We start from the raw sequence: 10,375 nt of genomic DNA, 5'->3' as shown, positions 1-10,375 counted from the left end.
TCTACCACGGAAATTCCAAAAAGGCTTTTGATTATTTAAACCTTAATTTTTTCTTCCTTCCATGACTTCTTGCTGGAAGAACTTTTTTGCGTGTCGCCTGAGCTGAGGCCTTAAAGTTTTGAAGCACCAGGTGAAGAAAGCAATTTCATGGTTCATGCCACCATTAATGTTCTGTTGTAATCTCCAGTGAGCAAGCCCCTTCTGTTTAAGTTTGGGATAATGAAGGGTTTAACTTTTCGGTTCTGTCAAATTAGTTGTGGGAGCGAGAAGAGAGGCCCTCTTCCCTTTTGGTTTTACGGAGATTGCCTGCACAGACAAATAAGTGAGCATTACAGGTGATTCTTTCTTTGCGTGGAGGTAGAGAGGTTCCATTTATTGCCATCAGCTGCATTAAGCTGGAAGTCAAAGCCCTTAGCTTTTTGCTTGCTGCTAGTCTGGACCAGAAGACAATCAAACCATAAGGGTCATTTTCTGCATGAGCTAACCTTTTCCTCTCTTATGGTTTGAAGCCTTTGTTGACAATGAGATGCTCAGTGGGAACATTAAATTAACACTTCATATTCGTGGCTGTAAATTTACTGGCAAGCTGAGGAAAAGTCAGGGAAAACAAACACTCCATCATTTCTGCTTCATTTAGCTGCTGAATGGGGACACTCTCACCTGCAGAGAAAAGAGGTCAGGGCAAACAGGGATAATTTTAATCTGACTCTCAGCCTAGTCTTTAGTGGCAGTGGATTGTGTTGCATTCTGTGCTGAAAGTAAAGGTGAGAGCGAGGTGAGAGCAAGAAAATGGATAAGTACTGTGTGAAATGCTTAAGAGACCTTGTCGCAGGCAGGGATGGATGGCTGGGCTGGTTACTACGGAAACTAGCGGGCTAAATACTATTAATTTTGCAAACTGCAAAATCAGTTTGCTCTCAGATAATAGCTGCTTTAAGATTTCCTTATGTCAGCCAGGAGATAACACTGAATTCCTCTGCTGAAGGTTTAAAAAATGAACTGTTTTTCTCTCACCCTGAGATAACGATGCTCAATGGTGACTTCATCCAAGGCATGTGTTAAATGTCTCCTGTCCCTTTCCCAGGTCATGGTGATGGTGTTCAGGGGCTGATGGGCAAATAATGCTCGTTTGCTGCAGCGCTGACTAATGTGACAGCAGTTGGTTGTCACTAGCTATTAGTGTGTGTGACATTGGTGCCCAAGTTCCTGAAACACTTGGTGTTGTAAAACTGGCTGTTCACAGGTTTTGCCTTATTCTGTTAGCAGATGAATCTTACAAATTCTGTGAAAAGAGAAACCTTAATTACACAAAGGTGTTTGGAGATCAGAACAAGATGGTTGAAATAATGTGTGTTTGATCAGCAGCACTTGCATTTGCTTGTGTTGCTAGGTATCCATGTTTGTCAAAAACCTGTTAGTAAAAGGTTTTAGGTATTTGAATTATTTTTGCTTGGTGTTGCTTCCCTGGCAGGATTTGAACCCAGTGATTAAGAAGGAAAAGGTCCCACCTTTGGGTTGGAGCGGGGAGGCGAGGCACTGTAGGAGCAGGATGGCATTTTGGAGGATGGGGTTTCTCCCAGGTGGGATGAGATGGGTGTCAGATGCTTCCAAGGGGGAACAATGCATTTTCTTCTAGCTCCATGGGTGCCCTAGCCCTGCCTCACTCAGGGGGTCCCAGTGACCTGCCCGGTGGTCCCGGTGGTGCTGGGTGGTGTGTGAATGCCTTGTGCTGGTCCTGCCTCATTTCCCGTGGGGCAGCGGGGTCAGGCTGGTGTTAGCCCATGGTAATGATCTCGTTAGGGAGCTGAATGGACCACCAACTGCCCGGTGCATCCCGGGGGGAGTGTTCTGGGAGTGCCCTACCGCTGGGCTGAGCATCCCTGGGGGGCAGTGGGAGAGCCGGTGAGAGGGAGGCAGTGAGCAGCAGAGAGAAGGAGATTAAGAAGCTGAGAAAGTGACAAGCCGATAATAGAAAACACTTTCAATAGTCGTAATCCTTGACATGCAAGGACAAATAGGAATGCTTTTGTTCTCGAATTTAGATTAACTTTCGGTTCAGCAGTAAAACTTCAAGTAACTTGGTACGCCCGCATCTCCCGGTGTACCATGCAAAATGCAAGTTTGTAGTTCATTGCCACTGACCTCCTGGAAGTGCTCCTTTACACAGCGACTGAGGGAAACAACACCAGCAAGTAACGGTGCTGGCTTGAAATGTGAAGCACAAGATGATTGTCAAAATTATCTTTTTCTCTGATTTGTATTGGGGTGGCTTTTCCTCTGCCTGTCTGTTCACACCAAGCAGAGCTTGGAAGCACTGCTTAATAAATTTCTTAATGTACTTAGGAGAAAACGGGCTTCAACAAGAAGGCTTTGCAAATCAGGCAGTTTGTATGGGCACACGACTCCTCAGGAAAGTCTGAGACAATGAGAAAAGAGGCTTATGTGGAGCAGTGACATTTTTATGATAATTAGAGATGTTATGGGGAGTAACAGTAAAGGGAACTACATAAAAATATAATAAATTCAAATGCAACTTATTTTTGACCAAGTGTCTTTCTGATTCAGTTACAGAGAATTGCAATGCCATGCAGCAGCGGTACTGATACTTTAATTAGCTCTTCTTGCCTGCTGACAGGCCAGAATAAATGTCTGTTCACCTGTGCTTGGGAATATGGAGTGTGAGCAAGGGCCTGGAGAGGAAAAGATGTTCCCTTGATGGGGGAGATTTTAAGATCCTTAAAGCAAATTGGGAGGAGGAGGAGGGTAAATTAACTAAAAATCTCTCCAAAGGTAACCAAGTGTTGCTGGGAATACAGTGCATGGCTTCTCCCCACTGCCGTGAAAAAGGCGGCTGTGAAGTAAACAGCAAAAGAAATGAGCTACATTAGCCAGACTAATGAATTCGCAAATTGTTAGCAGACTAGGGGTGCCTGACATCCTTACCGAGGAGGGCACAGGCATCAAAACACATCCCCCCTTCTGGGCATTCCTGCTGGTGGCCAAGGAGATGAGCCGAGGTTCCCTTAGAGGCTGGTGCCGAGGGAGGAGAGAAAAATGCGGGCAGGCGACGTGGGCTGAGCGTGGCCGCCGGCACGGGCACAGTCCCTGGGCTGGCAGACAATGGTGCTTCACTGAGGCAATGGTGCTCCTGAGCCCGGGTTTTATCCCATGAGGATGACTGACAACCTTATCTTGTGATTTCCTAGCTGCTGAGGATTTTCCTGTGCTGGGCACCCTGGGGAGCCCCGCTGGGGCTGGCAGGCTGTGCTGCAGGAGGGGCAGGGAAGCCTGGGAGGAGGTACGCTTTTCCTTTTCTCTCTTTTAGCTGGAATGGGCGTTTGCTGCAGGTGTTTCTAGAGGTGCTGTCTCTGCGCAGCCCCCAGCACATCAGAGCGCAGTGACAGGTTTCAGGACCCGCTGGGTGCCGTGCAGTGCTACGCACTGGGACAGGGTGTCTGGCACGACATGTGCCTCCTTTCCTCCTCCTCCTGATGTGCTGGTCCCTGCAAGGCTGAGGGCATGTCCCCAGCGAGCCAGCCTCACAGGGCACACTGCTTTTCAAATCCATAATATGTGCAACGCCATTAATTGGGGGCTTTAGTTTCTTATCCGAGGCCTGAGACAAGTGCTATTCTGGAAAGCCCGAGGAGGAGGAGGATGTGTGCTTTTTGAACCTTGACAGCTGATGGTGGCCTCAAGTCAGTGGCAGCTTCTATTGGAGTTTTACTGCTAATCTTTACTCCTCAGCTTCAAAGAGCTCAGCAAGTCCAGTTCTGCTGCTGAGTAAAGTCCTCAAATGGACGTGGTCCCGCCCCGGCTGCAGGAAACTTGCCTTGCTCTGAGTTGGCAAATACTTGAACTTTTTTTTAATGGAGGTCAGATTGGCTACATTCACTCTTTTTCTTTGGCTTCTACCCATATGGGTTTAGGAGCAGGAGGGTTGATGAGACTATGGCATACTCAGTTATCAGTGAATTTATGAATTGAGGCAGGAATAGGGTCTCTGCTGTAAACCCAAATTGCAGACTCACTGCTCATCCACTGCAAGAGCAGAAACAGGGCTGTTCCCAATCACCGCTTGAATTTGAGACTCCAAACCAGTGTGCAACACTCGACTGTTCCTAGCCATCCTTAACTGTTCAAGTTACTCAGGAATTTTGGGGTTCAATGCAGCTTTGTGCAGAGAGGTAACACAACTCCCCCACAAGCTGGAATGAAGGAGCCTAGGCTGGCCTCATGGACATTTTGCCTTTGGAGAATGCTTCAAACATGGAGAGTGCTTCAAACATCAGGAAAATCTGCAGAGCTCAAGGCTATGGGAGCCTTAAGCCATTGCTGCTGAGGACATCTGATGCTGATAGCAAGCTCAGAGATAAAAATCACCTGGGATTCCCCATGGGGACTTGTTGTCTATAGTAGGAGAAACATCTTCATAGAGCAAAGTGCTCCTTTGGTGTATCTCTACCCTATTGGGGAAGGGGAGTATGTGGATTTGAGGGAGTGGGGTGCGGGGAAAGAGAGCCCAGCCTGGGATCAGGGCCTGGCAGTGGGGCCCTCTGGTGCGATGCTGGGCCTGGCTCAATGTTTGAGACAGCTGTAGAGCAGAGAGGGAGAGGAGTAGGGGAGTTTGTCTCCCATTGCCTCAGAGAAGGTCTTTAATGGGTGCAAGCTATGAGCAAGGTCAAAGCTGAACTGGTAGATGATCAGCAGTAGTACTGCTGGTGACCTGCTAACATGTAGGGAGGAAGGTCTTCCTCAGAGGAAGGTGCTGCTCAGCCCAGAGCTCAGGAGCATGGGGTCTGGCCCAGGGTTGCTGTTTCCAGAGGAACTGCTGGAACAGGCAGGCATGAGGAGTCCAGGGTGAAGCTGGCAGAGCTCCCCAGATGCCCTGAGCAGTGGGATGTGTTGGGTGGGCAGTGCTGGGGCAGGATCTCAGCAGAGCCAAAGCAGCCCTGTAATCTCCTCTGAGTCTGTGAGGTGGGCTTAAACCTTGGGTGCGCAGCAAGAGTTGCTTTACCTCTGAAAATATTACCATATATTTTACTGGCCTCTTAAAAGATAAGGTTGAAACATGCAGTTCCTGCATTTGAGAAAAGGAAATAAAGAGGATCAGACACAACCCCCATGTACACGTGATAATTTCTAGTCTCGGTTTATCTTGTAGGAATTATAAGATACTGAGTAGGAAATAAATCATAATGTCAGGACCAAATGCCATTTTCTTTCTTGGTGTGATTTGCAGCATCCCAGTCAAACAGATAGATTTCATTCCTTCTCATAGGATTCTCCCCTTTAATTGAATTATGCCCTGACTAGCAAATGGTATTCATTCTTTGAGATACAAGGAAATTACCATTTGATGAAACAATGCTTTTCTGCTTTCTCACCTGCACAAACATCCTTCAGGAAAACTGTTATGCAGATATCCTTGATTACAGACTATTGTTCCTTTTGATCTCTAGCTTTGTTTATCATAATCAACAACAGTGTAATACTGCATGAATATTATACAGTGAGTGCACAGATGCATTTGAACTGTCCTCAACAATTGTTTGGCTATTTTCTTAGAACTTCAAAAGAATTTTTTGGTTCCATTTAATTAAACAGTCTCTGCTGCAGATGGCTAATTGACAGACAGACACTGTATCAGTGAATTGCTTGGTGTATCACAGCATCTTTATTCACTTCTCAGGGGTGGGGCATTGCAGAATAATTAATGCTAATGACCACAAGGAACCTGATGTCCTGATAAATTATGAACTTCAATAATTTGAAGCAATAGAGATATTTCTATGCTCAAATCTGGGCTACTACAAGTGAAATAGTGAGTATAACAATTACTACAGTTCAAGATTTGGAGTATTGACTCTTGTAACTACAGCCATAGGTTTTTTGAGGTATATTTTTCAGATTTGTGGTGTTAAGTGATCTTTGTCTTGAATTCAAACTTTCACTTAATTCCTGATTCTCAGTTGAGAAGAAATTGAGAGCTTCAAGTTCAAACCCCAGAAGGTAGGTGAGAGAAGCCAACCTGTACAATCATTAATTTTCAGCTGATGCAATCGTTTGGGAGGGGAAAGGCTGATCCCAGAGTCTTGTGTTCTTGTGGCTAGCAATATGGAGATGTCTCTGCAGGAGGCATCATATTGTCAGCTGATTTGTGGAGGATATACCTAAGACTTGTTAATTTTGCGCTTGTTAACTTTTTGTAGTTAACTCTTGTAGTGCAGTTTCTTAAAGAAAAATGGTCCCTGCCCCTGATCATGAAGGGTTTCACTTCCTCTTGATGCAGCAGGGAGGGGAGGTGGCAGTGTGCAGCCAGGAAAGGGAAAGCACTGAAACAGAATCTGTCCCCTGGAAAGTGTTAGCTTTGCTTCAGGAAGGCTTTGCTTCCTGGGGCTTGCTCATGTCCTGTCCCTGCACTGTGCTAAGCACCAGCTCAGCTGTGTGTGGCCCTGCTCTGAAGGGGCTGAGACCTCTGGGGAGCATCTTTGGTGAGAAAGGGCAGCTCTTAAAATGACAGATTAATTACATTGAATAAACTGGCCTTGACAAACTTGGTAAGGTTTTAAAACCATTTTCTCCTAGTCCTGAATATGTACCCAGCACTGCAGATCCTCCTTTCTGTACAAACTTGCTCGAGTGTGTTTCTAATGGAGTTTGAAAAATGAGTGAGCAAACCTGGCAAGGTTGGTAACAAAATCTGTCTCAATCTATGAGGTGGAGGGATGGCAACTAATCTGATTACAGTAATGTCATTTCTAATTAATTTACTTGGAGCAGCGACTGCTGATCTGTACCATTATTAGCAAGCTTATGCTGTTTACAGGAGTTGCAATAAATCTGTCGGCATGGTACCTGTTGGAGTGGAGACTGGGTGATTCCCCCATTGTGTGTGGTGTGATGCCCATCAGAAGCCCCAGAGCTCAGTGCTGCCTGGGCAGCTGCTCCCTCCTCAGCTGTGGGAGCCCCCCGCGGTCACCCACCCACATGAAGGGATTTCTGCAGCATCCTTGTCTCCAGCCAGACATCAGATCCAAGAGGCTGGTGTGTCCCTGCCTTGACTGAGGAGCTATAGGGACTGCCTTGTTCCATGTGTTGGCTTATCTGCCCCATAATTACTGCATCTGTAATTTGTAAGATGGATTCATTCTTTAACACATTTGGGCAGCAAATTTACCAGCCAAGTGCAAAATACAAGGAGCTTTGAACCCACAAGCTCTTTTCTGAGGCTTTCTGGGTGCTACGTAACCCACCTCAGCACCTCTGCCCTGCATGGGCTGTCGGGCTGCTTGCTCACAGTCCCATGCTTTCCCAAGGCAGGCGTATGCCATTTCATTTCAAGCATAAAATCAGTGCTTACTACAGCAATATGAGAACTAAAAGGAAGAAAGCATAAAAATAATTTACTGATTCAGTGGCTAGTTCCATTTATTAGTTTCACATCTCTTAGAGCTAATTACGGTGAATCTCATTAACTGCATGGAGTGGGTTGGAGAGTGGCTTTCCTGTGGCTGGCTGCTGATGTAGACTTAGTGCCTCTGCACTGGTAACGATCATCAAGAAATCTTGATTTCCCAAGGCAATGGGCTTGGTGCTAATTTACATGGTCCCTTTTAGCACATGCTGATGTTCAGTGGTGAAGAATTAAAACTCCACTTGTCCTGTCGGGTGAATTCTGTCTGCTCCTATAGCAATCCCCCCTTCCTAAAGAACAAATAAAACTTTAAGGCCAAATATCCTCCAGTAACATCTGTGTTGCATCTGGAATGAATCTGAGATTATTCTGCTGTCACTCCAAAGCTGCTGCCTGCAAAGCATGCTGGTATTGCTCACAGACATTTGAAATCACCTCCCTGACAGCTGTGCCAATACAGAGGCTACTGGAGACCCTTAGAATCCCCCAGCCTGCAGCAGCACCCCTCTTTGCCTTTCCCTGCAGCAGAGGGTAACCCTTGTCGCATCCCTCTCTAAAGCACAGGGGAAGGAGGTACCTCCAAAGGAGGTTGTTGTCAATGCTTAAGAGTTGTTAGGATCCTTTCCATCATATGGTGACTATGCTAATTGTGTAGGAGGGAAAGAGTAAATCAAAGCTCCAACATGTAAATATGGTTTTTTTTCAAGTAATTATCTGTTCTGTATCTCCTGATGGGAAAGAGCCTTACATGTGCAGAGAGGCCAGGAGCCCTGTTAAAACACTGATTCCTCAACGGGGTGTTTTGCTGCCTCTCCATTAAACTGGTTTACTGGGATGGGGTTCTGCCACTGCTCCCACCCTGCCTGGCAGCTTTCTGGGGTGCCTGTTGTAAATCACCTTCCTTGGGGTGGAAAGTGAAGCAGAAGTTAAGGTCCATTTCTGAATCTTGTTCTTAAGCAGTCCAAAAAAAAAAAAAATCAAGTTTTTTCAGCCTTGTTAAAACTTGAGGAGGCTTTAGGAGGACACCTGCAAGAACTAGGCTTTTAACTAAAAACAAAGTACACCAACAGACTCCAACTGCTGGGAAGTTCAGGGAAATTTGAAATAATCTTTCATTTGAGATAAAGGGAGGGCACTGCTGACAGTAGTTGTCCAACTGACTGGAGTTTTGCCATGCTTTCCCTTTGGCTGTTAGCAGGTTTGGAGGGACAGAGGGCTGCACTTGATCTGTAATGTGGCATGGAGAAAGTCTGGGGGTTTCACTGCAGCTGGCCAGACTTCCATGCCCCTGATTTGGCATTTTGATTCAAACCAGTGTTGTGTTTCTGCCTTTCAAGAGCTGTGTGGTGGGTGCGAGATAGTGCGGTGACACAGGAAGGCTTTGATCGCCACAACCTTCAGCCCATGCTGATGGCTCCATTTGATTCCTGACAATAAAACTCGTGTTTGACTTCCAGTCTAGAAACCGCCTTTGGCGAGAGATTGGGCTTTGGCTGGTGGCTGAAATATGAATAGCAGCTCCAACCAGCCTTCGAAGTGAGGAAATTGCATTTTTAGGCTGGATAGGATTATAGTAACAACCTCTTTGCAGCCTGTATTTTCACAGAAGTCAAGCAAACTTTCATTTATGCTCTTTTCCTCAACTAAAGCTTAAGGGCTTGTTGCTGCTTACTCTTCTAGTGCCTTTTCGTGCTGATAGGGAAAGAAGACCGATGCAGAAGGACTGTTGTTTTCCTGCTGTGCAGTGGGTATGCAGTTTACAGGGGGTAGCTTATTTTTGTGGTTTTATCTTAGAGATGAATAAAGAATGCATTTTGGCTAGATGCACGTGTCCTACAATTAATCTTACAAACTAATCTGTGAGATTAGTAAAGGCTCAACAGCTAAAAGTGGGACCATTTCTTTTAATCCCAGAAGCCAGGTCTGAACTCTGAAAATATTTAGGTCCCTGTTCCTATAAATGGGTACTGAGTGTGAAATGTCTTCCAGGATCTGGGTTGTAAGTAGTTAGCAAGTGTCTGTCTTGCCACATAACAAAATCCGTTATTGTTAGTCGAAGCCCTGCCAGGAGCCAGGCTGCCTGAGTGGCTGTGGTCAGGTTTCTGTAGCCAAGAGCGTGCAAGGCGTGATGCGACTGGCATGGCAACCCTGTGTTCATAAGAAGATGTGTTTTTGTTGAAGGCTTTTGATGGCCACAGCTTAATCGGGAGCATGGAAGAAGGGAAGTCCACAGCCAAGCTGCTTGTCAGGTTTGCTTGGATGCGGCTGCTGTCATATTTGCATTTTGTGATAACTCCCAAGACTTTGGGCGCTTGAAGCACTGAATGTTAATGGCAGCAGAAGCAGCCGTTTCAAAAGCAAGGTCTGTTCAGCAAGGAGTGTGTTTCAGAAGGAATACAAATTGTTCTGCTGCCAATTTTTCTTGACCATACAGTAACTTTGCAATTAATGTGTTAGCTGGTTGCCAATTAACAAGCAAAATTGTCTGGGCTGCTGAATGCTTTTCCACTCCCAGTATATTCCCTTTTTCTCTCCTGTCTTTCATCTCTGCAGTCAGTCGGATACCACCGCTAAAGCCATCTGCCCCTTCACTCTGGGAATTGCTGTCATAACTTCTGGTCCCTTACTGCGTCAGATCCAACCCTCTTTGGGCTTGCCTTACTGCTTCATGATTTTCTTCCTCCCTTCGTCTCTGATCCTGCTTTTCTTCACTCTTGGCTGCCTGTCTTGTTCTTTGGGATCCTTTCCCTCCACTTCAGACACCAAAATCCTGTTGCCCCATCCCAGTCCTTCCTCTTACTGACTTTCCAAGTTTCCAAGAAAAGACTTTTCCTATGCTTTGTTGGTGCTTGTGAGATAGGTTTTGTGGTGTTTTTTCTATTGCTCTGAAGGCTCTACTAGCTCTTCACAGATATTTCCCTAGTAGGCCAGATGGTGGTTGACTCTTGCGCAGGTTTG

This window comes from Strix uralensis, chromosome 3 (assembly GCF_047716275.1).
Source record: "Strix uralensis isolate ZFMK-TIS-50842 chromosome 3, bStrUra1, whole genome shotgun sequence".
Taxonomy (NCBI): Eukaryota; Metazoa; Chordata; class Aves; order Strigiformes; family Strigidae; genus Strix; species Strix uralensis.
Note: the sequence above shows the minus strand (reverse complement) of the source record.